The sequence below is a fragment of the Rattus norvegicus genome, chromosome 17 (genome assembly GCF_036323735.1).
Source record: "Rattus norvegicus strain BN/NHsdMcwi chromosome 17, GRCr8, whole genome shotgun sequence".
NCBI lineage: Eukaryota > Metazoa > Chordata > Mammalia > Rodentia > Muridae > Rattus > Rattus norvegicus.
In genome coordinates, this window is record NC_086035.1 from 78,977,267 (window position 1) to 79,002,487 (window position 25,221).

The 25,221-nt window shown below is 44.5% G+C and overlaps 1 protein-coding gene and 1 long non-coding RNA gene across 3 annotated transcripts in view; both read right to left on the reverse strand.

The window, feature by feature from the left end:
* The window catches only part of Frmd4a (FERM domain containing 4A), a 590,863-nt gene that overhangs the window by 400,205 nt on the left and 165,437 nt on the right, over positions 1-25,221 (reverse strand). The gene's annotated exons all lie outside the window — the stretch shown is intronic.
* Positions 907-22,989, reverse strand: LOC120097896 (uncharacterized). Its single transcript, XR_005495758.2, has 2 exons — positions 14,419-22,989; positions 907-13,269 (listed from the first exon to the last, which is right to left on the reverse strand). It is a non-coding gene; the product is annotated as an uncharacterized LOC120097896 (long non-coding RNA).

Consider the following 25,221-nt stretch of genomic DNA (forward strand, 5'->3'; position numbering starts at 1 on the left):
ACTCGTGCCCTTCTGGTACCCAGGCTGCAAGCTTTTCAGAACAAAACCGAGGGGGGACCTATCTACCAGGAACATCACAAAGGAAGGCAGACAGAGCCAGAAGGAGACTCCAGCTTTCAAACAAAGCTTGGAGAAAAAGCTCTCCTTTCAGGAAGCAGACAGAGCCACCGCTTATTAGGCAAACGGGATTCTTTCAGTGGCTGAAGCACATTTCCTTGATGCATACAGAGCATCCCCTTCCTAGGACGCTCACCTGGGGATAAAGCCCGGCTGCTGAAGGCTGTGGTGGCTGTGATGCATTGGCGGTGTTTTTGAAGCAGATCATGGGTCCTGGTGAGATTACCGAATCGCATAATTTGTATCAGCGCATCTCTTTTAAGTTCCGAATGTCGGGTGATTAATGGGGGCTTGGAGTCCAGCAAACGAGACGGGGGTGGCACTGCCTGAGCTGTGATGTACTGTAATTAAATAATTAATCACTCCATAAGTATGAAGGACAGAACTCTGTATCCTGTCCCAGAGACCCTACAGAGGACACATTCAGGGGACGGGGTGCTCTGTGTGACACTTTCGCAAGACACGGGCTCTGCTTTTCGGGATGCCCATGGCCAAGTATGACTGAGGGAGTGTGTGAAATCTGCATGTCCCTCTGTAAGTAATGAGTTCCCCAGGGCACAGCAGGTGACAGCTGTTCCCGGATTATAAAATATGAGTGAATTTAAACAGCTTGCACCTCCTCTCTCGTAGATTACAAAGGGCATTTAGGGATGGACACGCAGTGTCATCCCCTCCCCCCCCCAAGAAAGTGACATAACACAAGTATTTGCATATTTTCTTCAGGATGAGGAAGGTCCTGGGTCCATTCTACTCATCCCCCAGGAGACGGACAAATCAGCCAGGTCTGAATTTTATTTCCCAGCCCTTCTGTCGCTCTGCCATCCTGTCTACCAATATGTCTGCTCCTTGACCTGAGTTCCTCCATGACATCTACATGCTGCATCGTCTGGAGTTTGGGATCTCTGTACTCCACTCCCTTGTGAAGTAGATGGCCCCTTCCCTACACTGAAGCTAGATTCATTATCTCTTCCAGGAGGGCTTCCCCAAGCTCACTCTCTTCTTGCCTAAATCAGGCCTTTATTTATATTCTCTCTCTCTCTCTCTCTCTCTCTCTCTCTCTCTCTCTCTCTCTCTCTCTCTCATTTTCAGAGCACTCATGCATATTGATACCCACTCAGAACGTCCCTCCAGATTTACACTTTCTTAGTCTAAGATTCTCCCTCCATCAACTGTTAGAAAAACATCTGTTGAATGATCCGTGAGCGTAGAGCTGAGTAAACAGATCTTGTTTATTATTCAGTAAACCCATCGAACGGATTAATGAACAACTGAGTGCTAATCATTTCCAGGCAACTGTAGCTGTGACTGCTGGCTTTTCACTAACCCTCCCCGAGCATGTATTTTTTTTTTTAACCTTCCCTTTTGCTTAGCGGTAGCTTTGGGGCGTGAAGGGAAACCTGGGGACCATGTCTAGTTTGATGGTGAAGAGAGCTCCATCTATTGATTGACTCTATATGTATGAGGAAAAAATCAGTTTTATGAACTCACTAAGAGAAAGGGTTTGTCTATTATGGTGGCGGCTACTGGGTTAGTTAGCACACAGATCTAGCTGACATCTGTGGTTCTGGGCTTTAGTCCCTCTCTGTGGTTAGGGCAAATGCTCTCCTTTGTCTCCCTCTGGGAAGTTGTGAGACATAAGGACAGTTTTCCTGGTATCATTCTGCGTTGTAAGAGCCTACATTACTGGGTCTCCTCCTTTATTGAATCCACTGGGGATTATTTAAATTTAAAAATAGATAGTATAGGTATTCTTCTGCCTGTCTGCTTCTGTACTATATGCGTGCCTGGTGCCTATGGATCTTATTAGAACACAAGTTCTGGTTCAGTTGTTCTAGTAGGGTTCCAAGAATCTGCCTAATGGATCTTAGATAACACACTTCCGTGCAAAGGCCACCATGCTAAGGACCAAGTGTGTACTTGGGAGCCATCGCAGTGTAGCTGGCCACTTGAACTACTTCACCTACCAGTTCCTCGGTTTCCTCATCAGTTATATGGCGATGTATGCACCTTACAGGGCGGCTATAAAGATGGCCTCCCCGTATACACGACTGTTCCTGGTACAAAATAATTTTGTTATGTCAGCCATAAACCTTGTACTATTACAGCGTGTGAGTGTGGCTGGCTCTAGAAGAGAGGTCAGAAATGAACCCCAAGCCCATCTGAACCTTCTGCCTGAGTTACTAGGTCTACTCTAACTCCATTGTCTCTAGTTGTTGCATGGAAGTCAGGGCCCTAGCTTCTGAGACGAAACAAGAAAATCCACAGAAAGCACCGTACACCACACAACTGTAAGGGTATCTACTTCAAAAAGAAACAACAGCAAGCCTGACTCCAGGCAGATTTCTTTACGGTTTTGCCCTGTTATGGAACAACGCCAAGCTTGTATGACCTTCAGAAGTTACCAAACAGGAAGTGGAACCTTATTCGAAATAATGTCACCAGCTGGAGAGCAAGTGTCTAATGTGTGAGCCTACGGGGGACATTCCCCATTCAAATCACACTGAACACACACTTGGACCATTTAATGATAATCTGTAATGCAGTCCATAACCTATGCTCTGTCTCCCTTAGGAAGACTGAGACAAACTTGGTTTTGGGCAAATCTTTAATCCAATGGCCAGAAACTCACACCAGTGTTCCCTTGAAACACAAGCAGTGTTAGTGTCTGGGCACAGAATTCTGAATCTGCCTCATGATCAGACATCACTTTCTCATCGTGGAGGCTCCTAGCTGATTTATTAAAGTTTAATGAAGCTAGGCAGTGTCGTCTATTGAGACCAGAATCAGAAGACCTACGTTGGGTCTCTACTTTCTCCTTAACTTATGTGATTGAATCTGTCTGTCTGTCTGTCTGTCTGTCTGTCTGTCTATTTATCTATCTATCTATCCATCCATCTTTTATCATCTACACATACATATATATATACATTCATACACGTATTCATGAATACATACATATGTACGTACATACATAGATACATATTTTCAGTTCTTTGATATCTTCTTCCCTCACCTCCCCAAGTGCTCAGATTACATGTATGCACCACCACATGTGGATCTTGATTTTATTTTATTATTACATTTTAACACGTGTGTATCACGCATGCATGCCTGTGTGGAAGCAGGGGGTGGTTACAGGGTAACTTTCAGGAAGTCAGCTCTCTTCTTCCAAAATGTGTGTGTCACAGGGATAAAGCCCAAGTTGCGGGGCTCGGTTGCGAGAACCTTTACCTACAGAGCCATTGTCACTGGCCCTCCTTTGTGATTTTTAGACACAATGATTCCAGTACTGGTTATTGAGTTTGTTTTCCGTGCCAGACGCTGCTAGCATCGTCTGAGCTGTAGTTGTTCTGCAAAGCCTCTGTGCGTCCCCACTTTGCAGAAGAGGAGACTGAGGTTTAGTGTATAGTAACAACAGAACCAGATTGTGAATATGGATCGCAAACAGCTCTCTCTCTAACAGAGGTACCTGATCTTCCCTAGATTTCTTGTTTCAGGTGTGATAATTTTCTTGGTGGCTCATGGTGACTTTGAATACTGCCATTGGCTGCATCCAGAGGAGAGTACATGTGTCTGATCTTGTGCTTCTCTCATAGTGAGTGTATGTTGGGCCGCTTCCCAGCTTCCCCTTCACAAACGAGGTCGAAGAAAGTGCAGTTAATGGAGCAGCACGTCTATGACTAGGAATGCAATGTAAGCAATCAAGTCTGGGGCTGGGGGATGGTTGCCATGACATTGCAGCGCATCCTCCATGATCGCTGTCTATGAATATTCCCTTCCTGATTGATGGCGAGTTGTCTCTCTTTTCTTGTAAGCAAATGTGGTAGCGATATTAAACAATTACGAGTAGCGTTTACCAACTGCTTCGCCACAGCTTTGGAAATGATATTTTAGGGCTCTGGAAGCAATTGTTCAACTATTAACAAGGAAGAAGGGACAGTGTATTTGCTTCACCCAACGACAAAAGGTAATGTAGGAAATGTAAGCACATGACCACACTACCAGTCTAAGGTTTGCACAGGTCCAATTTTATACCTAAGAATCACACTGGGGACCAACAAGATGGCTCAGGAATTAAAAGTCCTTGTCTCCCAAGGACCAACACACACACACACACACACACACACACACACACACACACACACAAATAGTAATGTAAAATGCTTATGGGATGACCTCTTTAAGCCTTGCAATCACTAGACGAAGGCATAATCAGGATCAGAAGAGCTGCTAAGGCGACTACTTCGCCTGCTTCAAGGTCCAAATGCAACTTTCCTGCCAAGTGTGGCTATCTGACCTTCATAATGCAAGCAAACATTAATCTGCCCCTGGCTGCAGTGAATCAACCGTTTACCACAGGACACGCAATCGCACATACTCACTCATCCACACACCCACAAAGGCATACCACAGCTCCCGCTATCACGGAGCTAGCAGGCCTGGGAGGAGGTGGGGAAAATGGTGGTAGTAAATAAAACACCGTTGCCACAAGCAAGACTATGAGAAGCAGAACAACCAGGGTCCAACACAGGGCCACAGGGGCAAGCACGAGGCAGAGGTGCATCTCTACTCTACGGAATTGAGGACGGTGGGACCGTCCGTGAAAGGCTTGCTCAGAAGAGTCTTATTTCCTCCAGTGTTTTCCAGCTCAGTCCCAAGGACCTCCATCTGTCTACACACGTGCCCAAGCTAAAAAACGACATCTCCTTGAGACAACTGCCTTCCTTCCTCTGAATATCATACCCACCATCACCAGGGCCTCTTGCCCTTTTCCTACTTCCTCAGGAGTCTGTATATTTTGTTTTTCTGCTCCTCCCGTGCCTTTACTACACCTCGACCACCAGTAACCTTGTTTATTCCCCACCTCTGAGGAAGCTCTCCTCTCTGACTTGAATACGACCCATTGGGTCTATTTGAGCCACATTAAATCATGGACTATTCTTGGGCCAACAGCTGTTGCCAGAGAAATGCTTCAAGGTGTGCAAATGCTCACAATCTCCGAGAGCTGGGGACTGTGGTACTCAGTTGAACACGTGCACGTTACAGGAAGAAGGACTTGAGGTGGGGAGAAATCCACATACATTGTCTTGAAGAAAAGGCTCCAGAGAGTAAGCCACCAGCAGCAAATTTGTCCTATTTTGTGGTACTTGGGTTCCTGGGTCTCTCATAGAACTATTGTTCTATGAGAACTATTGTTCTGATGTGTTTTTGAGCTTCTGGGCTCTAATAGTGGGCAGCGATGCAAGAGTGCATGGGGTTCCTTCCCTTGTAGCACTGATCACCGAATCCAAGCGTATACCACCACAGCCAGTATCCAGTACTGAAGACCCTCTGAGGGTGAACGAGAGCTGGGGGAGACAGGAAAGGCTACTCTTGGGAAGCAACATGGGAGCTGATGGGGAAAGTGACCAGGTAAAGGGGGTTGGGAGGTTGCCCAGTTGCAGGCGGAAGCTGTCGTTGGGGAACCTCACATTGAGGAGATGGAATGAACTTTGCTTTTGATGATATGGTTGGACTGTGGAGTTAACTAGCCCTGGCTCTGGAATAGACTGCCACGTTTCCTGTCTTTCAATGTCACATGCTTCTTTTGTCATTCATGTATAGATTTATATGGTGTATGGGTAGACAATCACACAATTTGGGCTGTTATAACCAAGAGCAAGCTAAGTTCTTCCTTGTTTTGGACAGTAGGGGGAGCTCTTCCTTGCTCTGGGGAAACTACATAGAGAGGGGTTTTAGAGGGTCGCCATGAGAGGTCCCAGTACCACAGATGTATCCAAGTTTTTGACATTGCACCCGGATGCTGTCCTCTATAAAGTCTCGGCTTCAAAACTGTACAACTAAGTTACAAAAACAAACAAACAACAACCCCCCCCCCCGAAACACCAAACCAATCAAAGGAATAAACTGCAAAAACAAACAAAAACAAACAAAAAAAACAAAAAAAAAAAAACAACAACAAAAAAAAAACAAAACCAATGGTTTAAGGAAGTGTGTGATTTTTTTGTGTTCTGCCACATACATAAAAGTCCCGATGCACTTGTGACCTGTGCACCACAAGTACACTCCTGACTAAGTTAGAGAAGACTGGAGCCAAGCACCCAGGTTTATTTCCTGGCTGTGGGGCTTGACTTCTCTGTGTCTCGATTTTCACATCTGGTAACTGACACCATGAGAAAGCCTGCCTCTGCCCCATGGTCCTTCGCTCCTGCACCCATTACCTTGCAGCCCTTTAACTTAGGATCTGCTTCTCCTAGCCTTGCCCCATTCTTTTTTCTTTTCTTTTTTTCTCTATTTTTTTTTCGGAGCTGGGGACCGAACCCAGGGCCTTGAGCTTGCTAGGCAAGTGCTCTACCACTGAGCTAAATCCCCAACCTGCCTTGCCCCATTCTTATAGCACCGTTCATTGTTGCTTCAATGGACCCGCTTCTCTCTACATGTCTCTATCCAAGACTCCATCCCCTTAAGAACAATACCACATTCCTGCGGTTGAAATCAGACCCAACCTCCACAAACCTTCTCAAATTCTTTCTCTAAAAGGTTTTCCTCGCGGCTGGAGGAATGGCTCAGAAGTTAAGAGCAACTTACTGCTTTTGCAGAAGACCAAGGTTCAGTTCCTAGCACTTACTTGGGTCACTCACAACCACATGTAGCTCCTGTCTTAGGGCTCCAACACCCTCTGCTGGCCTCCATCCATCCTGCACACACGTGGTGCACACAAAGTCATCCGGGCATACATGCATACATATAAATAAATAAAAAAATTAACCCTCCAATTAACTCCAATTAACCCTCAGCTGTTGTACTTTGGCAATGTCCCCTATCACTTCTTATACTTTGATTTATTGTTATAAGTTCTTAGAGATGTAAGTTTCTCCTTTCCATTTTAAGGAGACCTTGCTGAGAGCAGATCTCGTTTACCACCATATCCCAAGAGTCCAGAGTTCTCAAACCTGATGCAAATTTTTGGTACGTTTCTCTTGTGATAGTAAAATAAATTTGCTTGCTTGCTCGTGCCTTCGTCCAACAAATATTATGAATAGTTGCCTAGCAAACATTCAGTAGAAGGTTCTTGGTCTTTGGATACAGTGTCCTGTGTGCTACTGTAGATGTGCCACTAGCTGTCCAGACAGAGGGAATGCACGGTGCTGCTGTGTGGACTGCAAAGTGCTGTGTGCATGGCTAGTGCTCCCATTACGTCACTGCCATCATGGCTGCCATCACTAATGACATGTCTGCAGTCCTCCCTTAACCTCGCCTCACTCCGTGTGCCCCCCTCATTCCCCATCACTGGGTCAGGAGATCAGAAGAGATAAAGGCCTTGACGAATTGCTGACTGCCTGCGGTAGGTCAGCTGGTCCTGGAGAGACCCAACGCTGTATGATGTGTTTTGCTTTCTGCTTGAGAGAAAGCCTCCTGGCAAGCGTGTCCAGCCACAGTGGGGGAGCTTCCCCAACAAGGCCATGTTTCTTCCCCTCCCAGGACTCTCTGAACGCAGGACTTGTGTAACAAGGATTCCACCACCGATGAGTCAGCCCCAGGCCTGTCTTCCTTTCCTGCTTTCTCCACCATTGTGTATTGCCGAGAACTGGTTCATTATTGTGAATCTAGTTAACAGCGTGAACCGAGGCAAGGAAGCATCTTTTTCTTCTTTAATCACTTGATTTAAATCAGCAAAACAAAGTAGAACAAAACAGCCCTCTGAGAGTCCCGGGAGACGCTTACTGATTTAAAATTACTAATAATTTATACCAAGAGCATGATTATTAGGACACAAACTGTAGAACACAGCTTACACTATGTCAGCTCAAAACTGGGACAATGCCAAAGGAGAATTAGCTCCCGGGGCAGAAATCTGACTTTAACAATGCCCCACCAGGAAGGAAAATTCCTTGGTGGCCTATGTGCCGGGTAGTAGGTGGCCCCTGGAAACAGCACCCGATAGATGGTTTTCTCCTGAGAGAAGAGTCATCACGACACGCATGCCAGGGGACTCTTGCAGGTCCTGCTGCAGCCGCTGGCTCTGCGTCCTATGGCTGGGTGAACATGTTTCTACTCTCTGTTTTCAGTGCTTCTGGGAGGCGTCCAAAGTGTAAGAGGAAGTGTGACCCCTGGATATCAATAGCTTTCACTAACGCTCGACAGAAAGAAGCCAGCCTTTGCTCTCTGAAGTTGGCAAACCTCCTTGCCCACATGCTGCCAAATCTTCCACCTTGTGGGCACCTGGTAGCTGGCTTCTCGTGGCTGAAGCTGGGTGGAAACGTTCTTTCTGCTCCTTCCACAGGACAGCCCCTTCCCTGTTCTCTGGCAGTGGCCCAGGCGTCGTCTTTGCACACAGGCTCCCTGCATCCTCTCGGGCTGTGGTCTTTGCGCTGGGTCTAGCCGCCTGGTGCCTGGCTTCCCTTCTGTGCAGATTACACTCCCCTTCCCTGAGACCCTGGACGTGCACACAGGTGGGGGGAGCATGCTTGCCTTGTTGTGACCAATACTTCTTTTTCCTCGAATCTTTCCTGATTTAAATAGGTCCTCCCAGGTAGTTCTGTCACAGCAACATGAAATCAACAGAGTGGTGACTGTGATAGCTAAGTATGCATATAGCTTGGGTAATTGCCTTAGTTGGGGTTTTACTGCTGTGAACAGACACCTTGACCGAGGTAAACTCTTATACGTATGACGTTTGATTGGGGCTGGCTTATAGGTTCAGAGGCTCAGTCCGTTCTCATCAAGGCAGAAATATGGCAGCATTTAGCCAGGCATGGTGCAGGAGGAGTTGTATCTTTATCTGAAGGCTGCTAGCAGAATGCCGACTTCCAGGAAGTTAGGATGAGGGTCTTAAAGCCCATGCCCACAGTGACACACCTACTCCAACAAGACTATAACTCCAAATAGGGCCACTCCCTGGGCCAAGCATATTCAAACCATGACAATAATGAACCACTAAGCATTGTTACCCATTGGAATATATACATGCACAGGTATGTGTATATTTTTGGCTTTGAAAACTTCTAAACTGGGTATCAGTTTTCTAAGGTGGGATTTGGTGTTTCTAAGTTAGAATGCAATCTTCAGTCTGATTTTGATGCACTAAGGTAAAAATCAAAACACCCTTGGTTTGTATGCCTGGCTCTGTGGAGAGGGAATGTGGAAGACTTTCTTTCAGAAAGAGTTAGCAATACTAGGGAATGTTTGTCTGCTGTTATTGCTATTAATATGCCATTAGCCTCTAACTGTAGTATGTGTTATGCATCCCAACCATAAAATCCCCAAGTTAGACATTTGCTAGGACAAAGGAAATGATTAATTATGGAGTTCTCAGACTTCCCTCTAATTCTTGCATCTAAAACACTAAAGTGAGTAATAACACAGAAAGATGGGAGGCAGGGGTGAATTGAAACCTTTGTTTGCTGGGAGAGGCCATCAGATTAGTTGGAAAGAGACAACAGCATGGAGACAGGAAACCTTCTGGGGCCTCTGCCAGTTTCCCAAGCCACCGTCCCAACCACTCTGCCATCTCCTCTGTGTAGTGGCTTCCTTGGATCATCTCGGCCTCACTACTCGGCCTCAATGATGAAATCCAGCTCGGTGTGACTTTGTGAAACAGACACTAGTGATATACCAGGCAGTCTCGTGTAAGGTTGTGGCTATCCCTGGGTTTGCTCCACCTCTCCTAACAGATATCTGAGGCGAAACCCTCAGCTGAAGCCCTGACCCATCTGTCAGTCTACTTTGAGAAGTTTAGGCTTGAGGAAGTGCACGGTTCAACACCTTTGCTCAGAGGACAGAAGGGAATATGACACTGAGCCTCTGGCTATACGGGGCCAAATTCTGTAGACCACTGACCCAAAACACCAGGCCCTTCTTCCTTGCAGGGCTTATAAGATGCCCTTGCTGGGGTCGAGATTGTTGCAATCATGCATCTCTGGCTTTTTCTTTTAACCGTAATAATAACCTCTTAGCTTCTGCTCCAAACCCCCACCCCTCCCCGCCCCCACCACATAGCACAGGGCCCAGATTGAAGACCTCTGCTTGGTTGTGGGTTACCCTTTCATCTGCAGCCACACAGGCAATTTCCCTGACCAGTGGGGCGCAAAACTCAAACACACATTCAATGTGGGAGTTCCCCGAGCACCTTACAATCCTTTCCAGCTTGTTCATCAAGCAGTTCTGGAAATGCTGAAGAAAACGGAGGGTTGGGCCAGTGCACTGGGAGTAGGAGATGGGGATGGATGGGAGGCTGAGCTTACCTCTTAAAACCAGGAAGAGAGAGTTCTGCCAGCCTTTGGTGGCCTCTCTGTGGGGGAATTTGCAAAGGTTTTGTCAGGAAAAACAAAAAAGAATACAGTAGAAACAGCAGGTTTGAGGTCTTTCCCCATTCCTCTCCTCTGCATGCTTTTGGGCGGTGGGACATTTACACAAAAAATGTAAGCCAGAAGGCTTGCAGTTATTTGGAGAGCAGGTTCATCGTGGTTGGAGGGAGTGTCGGACACACAGCCTCTGTGGAAGGATGTATTCCAATCCTGAGATCAGATATACAGACTACAGGTGGGCACGTGAGCTAGTCACACTGGGGTTTTAATTCCATTGTGAACTGTATGGGTTTTGAAGCTATGAGGAGAGTCAAAGGGCGTTGCATGTGACTGAACAGAGGCCTCCTTTGGCATCTTTCTCTCTCTCTTCCCTCCTTTCCCACTAAGGCCTCTTTATTTGGGGTTTTGCTTTGTGACTTGAAAGCTATCAGGACATAATGATCTCAACATCAAGACACTGTTTACTTAGTATGAGTCTTAAACTGACCGCAGGAGGTAGGGGCACATGGTAGTTCACACTACGCAGCCCAGAAAAACCTATTCTCAGGGAAGAGACTCCACAGATGCCCCTCCCCACTTCTCACATTCCTAGCCTGGATTCCTCTTCAGCAGTCATCAGTTGTGTGTGAAGCTTTTCTCCTGAGGGCACAGGCTGCATTTTCTTTACTTCTGGATCCTCTAATTTTATTTCTATCTGAACATATTTTGTTCATTCTTCTCTCTCTCTCTCTCTCTCTCTCTCTCTCTCTCTCTCTCACACACACACACACACACACACACACACACACACACACACACACACACGGCTTATCTCAAGCCATAACTGTGACAGAGTTGCTTCATACACAGTCCTATATGCCCTTGTGTTCTTTCAGAAAAGAGACCACTGTGGGGTAGCTCCAATTCACATACAACAACAAAACAAACAAACAAAAAATCATTTTGTGTTGTGATGCCCATTGGTAATCCCAGCACTGGGAAGTCAGAGACAGGGTCCCTGGGGCTGGCTGGTTAGGCAGACTAGTTGAATTGGTGACCTCCATGTCAGTAAAGTCCGCGTCTTCAAAAGATAAAATAAAAAAGTCAGTGTCCTATGGAGTGACAGTTGAGGTTAACCTGTGCCTTCCACAAAAACATGCATATTTATGTACCCTCCACATGAACACACACATATATACACATACTCACACACATACATACACACACATACACATACATACACACACATACACACACATACACACATACATACATACACACAGAGAGACAGAGAGAGAAAGAGAGAGAGAGAGAGAGAGAGAGAGAAGAAGAAGAAGGAGGAGGAGGAGGAGGAGGAGGAGGAGGAGAAGGAGAAGGAGAAAGGAAGCCATCGTGAGGGAGATGGACGATGAACACATGTCCAGGAGAAACAGCAAGTATTTGGGATACACCACTGGGGAAGTAGCCAGTTCAGCAGATAAAAAAGTAGATTAGAAGTTACCCACAGGAATGGACAAAGTCAAATAAAATAACCATAATCTGAGACTCATTCATCTGTAAGCTAGACAGGGGAAAGTTTAAATTGGACCCCAGTTTACAAAGACCACTTCAGTAATCTAGCAGGCAAACTGAGATCCCAAAAGGTTTAGAATAGATTGAACTGGAAAATGAATTGCTGTGTTTCCAGCTAGTGGGGATCCATGAGGGAACTGATAAACCCGTTCGTTCATTCAGGAGCATTTACTGGTCACTCTCATTGTGACTAGCCCCTAGTCATATGTAAATAACACCAACATGTTCAGCAAAGGATTTCAGAGCATGGTGAGCAGGAGAAATCAGCTACATTCAACTTCCTATAAACACAAGGATGTATTCTAGTTATATAGTAAGGTCTTATAGCCACGATCGCAAAATTTGTTAGTTCCCTCTATATTGTTATCTTTCTGATGCTGCCAGAGATCAAGGAAATTTAACCTACTCACCAACATTAAAGAGAGTCACCGTTCTGAGTGGTGAGTGTGTCTGGCTTTTTGTCTGTTAACATGCTTGTTATCACGGTGTTGCTATTGTAACCACAACAAATTGTAACACACAAATAGCAGGGACAGGAAGATACAGATGAAGTCAACGGAAATTTAAAATTTGGTAGTCAAAGGCGAGGTGTGACTGTGGTAGGAGGATGTCGGAGCTGTGCTTGTCACAGCATAAACAACACCATTCCACATCTTAAGTGGGTTGTGGTAAAAATGGCTGAAATTGTATACTGAGCAGTGGACATTTTATTTTGTTTTTCTCAAATGATCATGGAAACTAAAAAATAGTTCTTCTTACAAGGGATTGTTACCCCGAGCTTCCTGGTCAGCAGTACCGGTCCAATTCTAGAGCATCCTGAAATATACATTTGTATGATGGTCCTGCACTCGCTATAATCTGTTGCCTTGACCTCTTATGTGTGTTCATGTTCTACCAAACACTTTAGAAATAGTATCTTGTTCCTTACTATTTGTGCAAAATTGTATGACTGTAGATTTTGGAGGACATCTAAATGTAAGACTCCAGAATGCACAGCTCGTATGAGAGGAGTCTACTTTAACCAAAGAGGTATCTGACTTCCATTGGGGAGTATTATGTAGGTATTACATGGTACTCACTGCAACCCATTGAGATGGATGTCATCAGCATCCTTAACGCCAACAAGGATCATTGAACTTTACATGTCATTTGTACTTCACTAAGCATCAACCCTTTTCCTTGAGACGTTCTCTTCCTTTCTCTTCTTGGTACTTCCCGTAGTTAATTATCTTGTGTTGATTTCCTCAGTCTGTCTTAGATCGGTCCATCTGTGGTCTAGTTTCCCTCTCTATGTCTAAACAAAGAAAGGAAAGACTATTGCATTGTATTTATTAACCCTTTAATAACTGTCTCTAAAAAAACTAAAATAGAGTGACACACACACACATATATATACATATATATGTATACACACACACATATATATACATATATATGTATACACACATACACACACACATATATACATACATATTCATATATATACACATATGTATACATACACACATATATACATATATATATGTATACACACACACACACACACACAAGACTGGGAGTCTAAAGGAATAAGAAATTTGTTATTATCCTTCTCAGATAAAAGAGGGTCCCAGGAGTGCTGGGGTCTGGCCAGAAGCCTGGGTCAGGCCACATGGCAAGTAAGTGGCCAGCCCTTGCCACTGCATGGCAGAGACTCTGTCTACAGGATAATGGGAGAGGCAATGACTGTGCGTCTGAGGAGCTTTGCTTAGAGTGAGAAGACAGATCCTGACATAAAGGCACATGCCAAGGAGAAAGAAGATTGAAGGTGGAGCCAGGGGATGGAGATTAGATAAGGTTTCTGTGCTTAAGTGGTGGTGCTGATTTTACTGGGTGCCTATGGCCCCAAACATGGGTAGAGAAAGTTTCTTGAAAAGTCTCCACCCAGGAGATGTAAGTGAAGACAAAGAAGTGTATTGACTGGTCTGTATGTGGCCAAGCTGTGTGGTTACTTTGGGAGTGGAATCTAAGTTCCATAGCAATAGAGGAAGAAGGAAGAGAAGGAGGAGGAGGAGGAGGAGAAGGAGGAGCAAAGGAGGAGGAGGAGCAAAGGAGGAGGAGGAGCAAAGGAGGAGGAAGAAGAGGAGGAGGAGCAAAGGAGGAGGAGGAGCAAAGGAGGAGGAGGAGCAAAGGAGGAGGAGGAGCAAAGGAGGAGGAGGAGCAAAGGAGGAGGAGGAGGAGGAGGAGGGGGAGGAGGAGGAGGAAGAGTGCAGCAGCAGTAGCCATTTATCACTATTTCATGAGCAAACAAGGCAGACGCACTACACAACCCCTACAACAATAGTTCCTCTTCTCATCCTGTCCCTGTTGCTCTCTGTTCATTAGGTGACAGTCTCAGCCCAGGAACCACACCCAGCGTTTTCATCCTGTTCTGCCTTTTGGCCCCAAACACCCTTCTACACACCTTCATCCAATGATGAGGTTCCAGCTGCTCCCCCTGAGGCTGTGTCCCACCTTCCAGGTTACTTGTCCCATGAATTCTCCTCGGGTAACCCCCATAGGCCTTCTCTTCTCTCCTACCCACAGGCCACTGCAACTGCAGGTCACTATAATGGCTTCCTTCCTTGCCAACGCTTTATAACAGTTGCTTCTGTTTTCTTCTTCACAATGTTTCCACCATGTGCTTGGTCAAATTTAGAGAGTGATGAGAGAGAGAGAGAGAGAGAGAGAGAGAGAGAGAGAGAGAGAGAGAGAGAGAGAGAGAGATTCACATATACTACCAGTTACTTATATCTTTGGATCCTGCTGTAGAAACGGAATTCAATACAGGTGGATTGGCTAAATAAAATCTTACTTCCCTTTAAATATCACAAAGCATGTATTTGTTCTAACAGAAAGGAAGATTCATTAAAAAGGCTGGGGTGACCGTTTTTTATCAGGATCAATACTATATGATAAAGCCTTTGTTACGGACGGAAGCATTACAGGGAATGAACAGCACTTTATTTTAACCTGCTGCAGAAGGGAAATATTTAGTTTTAACTGGAATTTTCCAGTCTCCTTTTATTAAATCCCTTGAGTGTGCTTCCTCTCCATCTGCAGTAATGGTTATCCAAGACGTGCGCATCGTTTATACACAGGGCTGATCATCATCTGCAAACTGTTGAGTCCAGGTTTTCGAAGCAGAACAAGGTTTTCTGCGGTTAAGGGAAACTGTCAAGTGACTTAAGTAAAAATCTGACTGAGGAAAACGCTGACCGCTCAGAAGGTACAGTCTCATGGTGGCTGCCTCTCAGAATGTAAATACTGTCAAAACTCCAGCAAACACCTAAAAGAATTAAGAGAGACCAAAACAAAAGCTCTGGCCTTAGCCAGAAATCTGCCCTGGGATGTGAATTTGAAGGATTTGCCTAGAATACACACATAGAAAGCAATGCTTAGATTTTCCTAAGCATCCAGGACATTGTGACCTGGACGGGATCTTAGACATTAATTTAATGTCCTTGTTTACCAAGAAGGCGGGGGTGGGGTGAGGTGGGGTGGGGCTGGGTATGGTCAGGCAAAGACAATCAGTTTCAGCCAGGTAGTATTTTAATAGTCAATTAAAAAAAAAAAAGCCAACCCTCCTAAAATATATGGAATTCTATTTTTTGCCTATAGTTGGCTGCCAGTGTATTGACTGTACAAAGCCAATAAAGCCCAGGAATGGGAAGACAGTTCGATTAATAATGTGCCTGCTGCACAAGCATGAGGGCCTGAGTTCAGATCCCTAAGACCCACATAAAACAAGGTGCACAATGACACGTCTACAAGCCTGTTCTGGAGATCAGAGATAGGAGAATCCTGGAGCTCTCTGGTCTGCCAGTCAAGCCAAATTAGTGAGCTGTAGGTTCCGTTAGAGGCTTATGTCTCAAAACATAAGTTAGAGAGTGGTAGAAGACAATCAGTGTTGACCTCCAGATACTATACACTCCGATATCCACTCCTGCATGAACATGTATGTGCACATGTACTATCCACTCCTGCATGGACATGTGTGTGCACATGTACTATCCACTCCTGCATGGACATGTGTGTGCACATGTACAAACAAAACAAAGACCACACACACACACACACACACACACACACACACACACACACTTAAAGAAACCTGAAGCTTGATTTTTAAAAAATGGACACATTCTCTGTTAGTGGGAATATAACATGCTATAGAGAATAAATGGTGGTTCCTTAAAACAAACTAACTAAAAAAGTATTTCCTAGGCATATACTTCCCAAACTTAAAAGCAGAGGCTTACAGGGCTATTTGTATATGCCTGCTCATAGCAGCATTATTTCTACAGCCAAAGGTCAGAAGCAGCCCAAGTCTTCCCCCATGATGGGTGAGCGAAACAAAATGCTATATGCAAACGATAGAAAACTACTCGCCTTGGCAGGGAAGGGAAACCTGGCATAAGCACCAAGTGAATGAGCCTTGAGTACATGATACTAAGTGCAAAAAGCCCTTCACAAAGGGATGCACACTAAGTACTGTGTGGTTCCACTTACGGAGGCACCTGGACAGGTCCTATTCATGAAGGTAGAAAGTAGACAGGCAGCTGCCCAAGGATCAGTGGAAGACAGACTCAGCCCTGGAAACCGTTCAATAAGGACACAGCTTTGGGATCTGCCAAACAGATAGACAATGCTGGTGGTAATGCCTGCTGCGACTATTCTTAATGCTGTTGAATTATATACTTATGATGACTAAGGTAAGAACTCTAGGCTAACTAGATTTTCCCCAATTAAAATTAAAAAAAAAAGGAAAGCACAAGTGTAGCTGTGATCATTTATCTTCCCGACTGCCATGTTCACCGGATCTAGAATCGCCTTGAAGACAAATCTCTGGGTGTGTTTATGGGGATACTTCCAGGGAAATTGGGCTGAGATGGGGAGACCTACTGTGAAAGTGGGCTGGGCCTTACAGTAAATGAAAAGTACAAAAGAGAAGTAAGCCGTGTGCCAGTGTTCATTTACCCCAGCTTCCTGGCTCTGGGTGTGACACAATGTGACTATCCCTGCTTCCTGACTCTGGATGTGACACAATGTGACTATCCCTGCTTCCTGACTCCAGATGTGATTCAATGTGACTATCCCTGCTTCCTGACTCTGGATGTGACACAATGTGACTATCCCTGCTTCCTGACTCTGGATGTGACACAATGTGACTATCCCTGCTTCCTGACTCTGGATGTGACACAATGTGACTATCCCTGCTTCCTGACTCCAGATGTGATTCAATGTGACTATCCCTGCTTCCTGGCTGTGGATGTGACACAATGTGACTTGCTATCATGCTTTGTTCACCATGACTGACTGTGTCCCTTTAAACTGTGACACAAAATAAAGTCTTCCTTCTTAACCACCTTTGACAGGCATTTTGTCACAGCCATGACAAGTTACTAATGCAATATGACTGTCTTCAAGGCATGGGGCAAAAGGGCGTCACTTAGGAAAAACTGGAGTAAGCCTCTCCATTAGGGAGAGGCTAAAGAGGAGACCAATGTAGGGGGAGGGGAATACCACCTCTCTGCTCTTGAGGGTACTCAGTGTCCCCCAGTTTCCTCATCACAGGCTAGCTGACAGTTAAAAATATCCCATCCTTAGAATATTAATTTTTTGACACAAAGATGTATCATGATGCAAATCATAGAACTGGAGAGATGGTTCAGTGGTTAAGAGTACTGGTTCCCCTTCCAAAGGATCCAGGTTCCATTCTAGATGCCCATGAGGTGGTTTACAATGGTCTATAACTCCAGTCTCAAAGTATCCAACACTGTCTTCTGGCTTCTACAGACACTGTCCACAAATGGTGCATAGACATACATACAAGAAAAACACCAATGCATATAAAAATTAACTTTAATTAATTGGAGTTACAGTGCAATTGCACCAGGCATTGGTCATTGGAGGCCTCCTCTAAGAATTGGATCTGAAAGGGAGGAGAAACAAGATGGGAAGACAGCAATCTCTACTCACCTGAAGAGCTCCCTCCTATTCCCTCACTCCTAGGTTCTGCTACACTCTGTATTATGGTCAGGCGAGTCTCTTTGCTTTGGATGCAAAGCTTAATGTATTAGCTTTCAGTCCACAAATTGAAAATCACTCAACCTCATGAGTCTCTGCACTACATAATACCACGGACAACGTCTATTTGTATTTCGGTATTGGAGGATTAAGCCTGGGCCTTGAGCTCATCAATCAAATGTTCCGCCCTCAGCTATATCCCCAGCCTTTACCGTAAATATCTTTACAGCCATTTCATGACTAATACCCATTAATACCTGTGGTGTTTGCCCATGTTTAAATATTGCCTTGGGACCATTTGTAGCACTCAGAAGGGGCCTCTCATGCCGTGGTACCCTGTAGAAATTTGCTTTGCCTTGTAGGGTGCCATCTACAAGCCTTCAAGAGATGGAGTAACTTCCCAAGCCTGGAGTCTAATAGGGAATCGGTTTAAGGAAAAGAATCTTGACTGCTTCATATGAAACTTGGTGCTGAGACAGGTGGTGAAGAATCATGGAGGGGTAGCAGAACTGTGGAGGTCTGAAGGGGTCACAGGAAAGACTGGCGAATAAAGTGACCAGATGTAGGCAAAGATGCAAAAACAGGCTCTAGGAACTGAGAGGGCCTTTGGAACTATGTCCCACTGCTTCTTCATTTAACTGAGGCCTGCAGAAGCTGTTGGTGGCTGATTAGCAGAACAAAAAAATGAATGAGGTCACTTCAAAGCTCACTTCTGACTGATTAGAAAAAGGTTGCCATGGGTACACACACACACACACACACACACACACACACACACACACACACACGAAGGCAGAACATACACATAGCATAGCATAGAAGGACAAAGAGAGGAAGTATCTAGAGCACCCACAGGGAGAGTGACAGCCATATAGCAGAATTGCTTAGTAAGCAAGAAAGCCACAGGCAAGGAGACTTGCCATCCATTCCATTGCTGGCTTAGAGTAATATGGGAAGAATAATTTCTTTAACCTTCCTCATAGGAAACACCCCATTCTCTGCTCTGCATTAACATAACACTTGCTAACTATGACTCACGGATTTAAGAACTGAGTTCTATTTGTAAATTATTGAGACTCACTTTTTGAGTACTGATCTTTAAGAGGGTCATGGACAATGACCAGTGAGAACATGTGACCAGAATATGGCCCAGGAGGGTCACCAATAATTATGGCGCCCTACTTGTATAGTCCTAGTCAATCTTTTATATACACGAACATTTTTGTTTTGATTAGGGTCATATTTTGTACCTCTGGGTAATCTTGAACTCTCAACATGGTCCAAGCTAGCCTTGAACTCATGATCATCTTGCCTCAGACTTCCAAATACCACAATTATAGGCGTGAGTTACCTGGTTTAGCAGTACACAGAAAGTTATGTCAAGGCTGTTTTGCAGATATTAATAGTTTGATAGTTATGTCACAAAATTACATTTACTATCATAGCTGAGAAGATGGGGGCCCAGAGGCATCAAACAACATTTCTAGGAGCAGACGGTGATGATTGGCTCAACTTCAATATGAACCTGAACTTCTTAGACATAGAAAACATGTTTGTAATATGCCATCAATATATCATTGTCATAAGAGGTAGAAACTGATCTGGGGGGACATTTTCATCCTTCAGGTACAAGGGTATAAGGCATTTATAATAGGGTAGAACTTCTTTTTAATGAGTGATGCTATTTTCCATTGAAGCATAATAAAGTAGACTTAATTTACCACAGGCTCTTGGAGCTAGATTTGGGATGATACTTAGAATATTTTCTTAACAATCTAACTTAGAAATGAAGGAACCACCTCAAAAGGCTGAGCTCTGCCTCTTGCTTAGCCCTGTGACCTTGGGCAAATTGTTGAACATCACTGCACCTCAATTTTTTTCATTTCTGTGACGGGGACCCGGTAGGTTAATGTCATTATGCAGGTGAAGGCAGGTAGAGGATAGATTGGGGCCTGTCATTGGACAAGAAGGAAGGATGGGCAGGAGAAAAGTTTTGAAGGAGGAGGAGACTGGAGGGAGAGAAGGGAGCAGCCAAGGTGAACATGGTGGCAGATGTTAAGGGTCCTTTCTGCATGGTTGTTATGGCTATTCTCAAGGGATGGATGTATATAGAATTTTGTGTTGTCTAGATGGGCAAATTATATCTTATCTAGGTGGGCGGTTTATATCCTTATCACCTGGTTGTAAGTTTATTGTGTGGATGTATTATGGATTGAGGATTTAACATGTAAATCTGATTGTTGAGTCTTGATTTTACCAGGTGGCTGGAACCAGAGAGTTCATGGCTAGCAGAGAGCCACCAGGAGAGACACTAATCTGAGATGAATTAACACTAATTCCAATGGCCTGTTGGAGCCAGAACTAGTGACCACTGGGTATGCATGGGAACCTGCCCACTGGTTTTTATATATTTATTGCAACAGGACCCACCTAACAGAGTCACTTAAATAAGGAAGAAGTGAGTTCGTGTGTGACTAAAGCCTAAGAGGTAGTGGATGCCCAGTTAGCTCCAGAATTTGTCACCTGTCATTTACTGTACCAAAAGTAGCAGCCAGATAGAATATGGTTTGGGATGGTAGGGTGTAATACAGTAGAACAGCCTTCAATGTAATGTAATACTTAGTAAACCAATATCTAGCTTGTATGATCTCTCTCTCTCTCTCTCTCTCTCTCTCTCTCTCTCTCTCTCTCTGTGTGTGTGTGTGTGTGTGTGTGTGTGTGTGTGTGTGTATGTCTTGAGTGCACATGTAGACTAGAAGGTAATGCCCAGCATCTTCCTCAACTACTCCTCCACCTTATCTTTTGAGACAGAGTCTGCCACTCTGCATAGAGTTCACTGACTCCATAGAGTTCCAGGGATCTCGCTGTCTCTGCCTCCCAATGCTGGGAATAATAGGATATGTCTCCATGCTTGATTTTGACATGGGTGTTTGGGATTAAACTCCAGTCTTTGTGTTTGTACAGCCATCATTTAATGACTGATTTGTCTCCCCTGGCCCAAATACTTAGCATTCCTACCAACTTTCTGTTAATTTTACAGCCGTTGATATTCTCCAGATCTCCTCTGACCTTCTCCTTACCCCTCCTTGCTGACCATGATCAATAACAAGGTCACTGATGAATTTCAGAATCTTGGAAATCCAGTAATTTGCACTCCCAGAGCTGTCTGAAATTTCACCTTCCAGAATTTGTATTTACAATATTAACAGCCCAATACGTATCTGGCTTCTATGTAGTATAATTTTCAGTTATAAGTTCATGTAGTTCAAATTTTCCTCCCAAGAATGGGTATTAAACTTTGATGATAGACATATTCACATCTTCATCTTAAAAACCTTTGTCCTGGGTTGGGGATTTAGCTCAGTGGTAGAGCGCTTGCCTAGGAAGCGCAAGGCCCTGGGTTCAGTCCCCAGCTCCGAAAAAAAGAACCAAAAAAAAAAAAAAAAAAAAAAAAAAAACCTTTGTCCTGCCCAAGTTACATAGCACATTCCAGATATGTGAGTTGGGGGGAAAATGCAGATCTGTTCGTAATCAGTACAGGTAAATGACAGAGTAATAACTTAATGCAATGCTTAATTACAGTAAATATGTAATCATCTATTTGCTTCATTTCCTGTTCCCCATTTGCAATATTCCTTTTTGCTTTAATAAGCATAACTATGCAAGTTTTTTTTATTGTAGTTACTTGAACTCCTTTCAGAACAAAATGTATTAATGAGAAATAAACAAAGGTTAGGATCAGAGGGGTGATTTGAAAGATAGCCTGATTTTGTAGATTTTGTAAGCCAAGGATGTATTGACTTCTAGATCTGCCAACCTGTAGCTGGAGGATAATATATGTCAAATTAAGCAAGAGGCAGAAGATCCAATATGGGCTAGGTGGTCCAAAGCCATGCTGGATGGGTGACCATTTTGTTCTTAAGACTAGCAGCATTGCACGCTGGAAGCAAAACGCAGCGGGATACCAGACATCCCATAAGCCTGTGGGCTCTAGGCCCACAATGGCCTCAGTGGAAATCCTGACTCTTCTATTCTCTGTGGTTGGAAGGTAGTTAGTTAGTCACCGTCTGTGGCTTCACTTCTTTGTCTTTAACGGAATGATGGTCCACACAACTCCTATCATAAGGGTCTGAAGATAACGTAGTTCCAGTGCATCTCAGGCCCTGTTCTATGGCTATGTGTAGACATCATGACCAAGGCAACTCTTATAAGAGGAAGCATTTAATTGAGGGCTTGCTTACACTTTCAGAGGCTTAGTTCATTACCATCCCGGCAAGTAGCATGGAGGCAGATGCTGGAACAGCAGCTGACAGCTGCCACCTGATCCTAGGCAGAAGGGTAGCAACAGACAGCCTAGGCTTGCCATGGTATTTTGAACCTTAAAGCCCACCCACAATGACACACCTCCTCTAACAAGGCCACAACCACTCCAGCCAGGCCACACCTCCTAATCCTTCTTGTTCTTTCAAATAGCTCCACTCTTCAGTGAAGTCACATTCAAATACATGAGTTTATGGGCGCCATTCTTAACCTTACAGTGATACATCCTAGCCTAGAACAACACAGTCATGGTATTGGCTATTACACTGCCACAGAGAGGGATCTTCTGTGTAGATATTGATAGAACTACTCAGAGGTTGTCAAAGAGAACTCAGTTCTACCAAACATTTGATGGGTGCTTGAACTTTCTTACTACTTCTGAGCCTGCAACAGGGGGGTCAGACGTGACAAGAAACTAGACTATTTTCACCGTCTTTATTTGCATCACCTTTCAGGATCCAGCTCAGGGGGCACACAAACTTCATATGCAAACCATGTCAGTGTGTTTATCTCTTTTATAGAAACTCATCATTTTATCTGTCAACAGGGTCAACTAAAATAGAATCACCATGCTCTCAGCCTGGGTTTTCCTATGTCAAGAGAACACAGACAGGAAAGACACTTCTAAAAGGATTCAGAATTAAGAAAAAACTTTTACCACCACCACCACCACCACCACCATCACCACCACCACCACCACCACCACCACCACCACCACCACCACCACCACCACCCTTTGCAGTGGTGGAGAATAAAGCCCATTACCTGCTATGCAAACACCATCACAGGGCTGTATCCAGCCCTTCAATATATTTTAAAAGAAACAAAGAAACTCCCTCCCCCTTTATTATTATAAAAACGTTTTGATCCAGAAACACATAGCTTTAAAACCCAGGGCGAGACCTTATGGTGTTCACTCAATTTGTAAATTATTAGGTTGGTCTTATAGAGGATTTTACTTCCTCTATACATTCCCAGGAATATAAAAGATAGTTCCACACTTGTAATTACAAATGAGTTGTGATATGTGATTATACACACTCCACTGAAAACAAACGTAATTTACACACCAGAATACAGAAGCAACAAATCCTCATTAAGATGTTTCCGGGAACTCACAATGGCAACGAGAAACTAAAAGGCACATTCTGTATGTTTATGTGCAGTTCTAGGAGTTGAGCCCATAGCCTCATACACGCTAGGCAAGTGCTATACTGCTAAGCTACATCTAATCCGTATACACTAAATGCTTTAAAATTCACCACGTGTTACCTATTCCCAGTCCAAGTGTACTCTTTCAAGGACTTTCACTTGCACCAAACATTCTTGTCCTGGAAGCACATGGATTTCAATAAAAATAAATACATTTACAAGTCTATCAAGTGACTGCTATATCCTATAAAATACTAAGTACTTTTGTACATTAGTTATATTTGAAGCAAAGAAATAAACCTTTAAATTCTCCCTGGGCTGGTTACTTCTAGCCATTAAGACAACATAGAGTCACCCGAGAAGAGTCTTAATGAGGAAGTAACTAGTTGAGGTTAGCCTGTGGAGGAGTGTCTTAATTGTTGACTGATATAGGGGAGAGTCAGCCCACTGTGGGCAGTACCATTCCCTAGGCTAGGCCCTGACTTGTGTAAGAATACAGAAAGAAGAATAGAAGAAGGGGGGGGCAGTTATTTCTCTTCTCTTGACTTGCGCTGAAGGTTATTTAAGACTTCAAGTTCCTGATTACCTTCCCAACTATATGGGCTTTTTAAGGATCTTTTTCCCCACAAGCTGCATTTGTCAGGGTATCTTATCATAGAAAATGAGACGAAACACACACTTCCTTTAGTCTGTCAGCATCTTATTTCCCGCTCTCAGGAAGGAGCAGTGCTGTGATGATCTGGTGTACGGGGACAATTAATGGTCATGCATTCCGTCCTTAGGTGGCATGCTAACCCCGGCCAGCTCTCTTTCCTCCAGGCCCCCAGCTCACGCTGTGGGTCATAGAATGAAGATGATAAAACTAACCCGGGTACAGCCATGCACCTCCACAAAGCAAACCACGGCCTGTGATCTGCTAAGAGTCAGTGACTTCACCTTCGTTCTTAGAGGCAGTTATTGCTTGTGCCAAGCAGAAACGGGGCTGATGCTTTTGTTTCCGCTCACATGTTGCTTTTTTTCGTTCTTCTTCTTCCACACATTGATGGGACCAAATTGTGCTCCTTAATTTCCATATGTAGCCAATGCGCCCTTCCGTTCGCCCCCATCCCCAACCCCCACCATCCCTGTCTGCATCTCATCTGTGGCTCCAAGGGATTCCTCTGAAAATAGTGTATGTTCTTCATTAATTAAAGACCTAGGGGCGCAGGCAGTGATTTTTTTTTCTTTTTCTCCATATACATCCACTATGATACTTCTCCCTCCTCCACGCCGCAGAGAGCCGGCGCCGCACTTGATGGCAGGTGGTTTCCTAGGAAACCCACTCACAGCCAAGACCCCCAGACTGCACATTTCCATTCTCCTCCCTACCTCCCCTTCCAATAAGCGCTGGCTAATGAAACAAGGTAGAAACGCATCAGCACTTTTAGAAATTACTCCACAAAGGCAGGTTACCAATCCCATCTCATTCACGGAAAGACCATGTAATCGGCAGACGTCGGGCTTTTTATCTAGAGGAAACGCCGTTTCGAATTGCAGCTGCCAATCTGTGCGTGGGACGTGTCTCATGGTCAGAAACCGTACACTCTCCTGAGAGGCCAAGATCAGGCAATGCCCTGACTGCCCAGTTTTGAAGTTCCATCCAGAAGTTGTGGTTATTTCTATTTACTGGGGCCTCCTGAGCATGGGGGGAGGGGTATGTTTTGAATCTTAAACGTCCCCTCTGGCT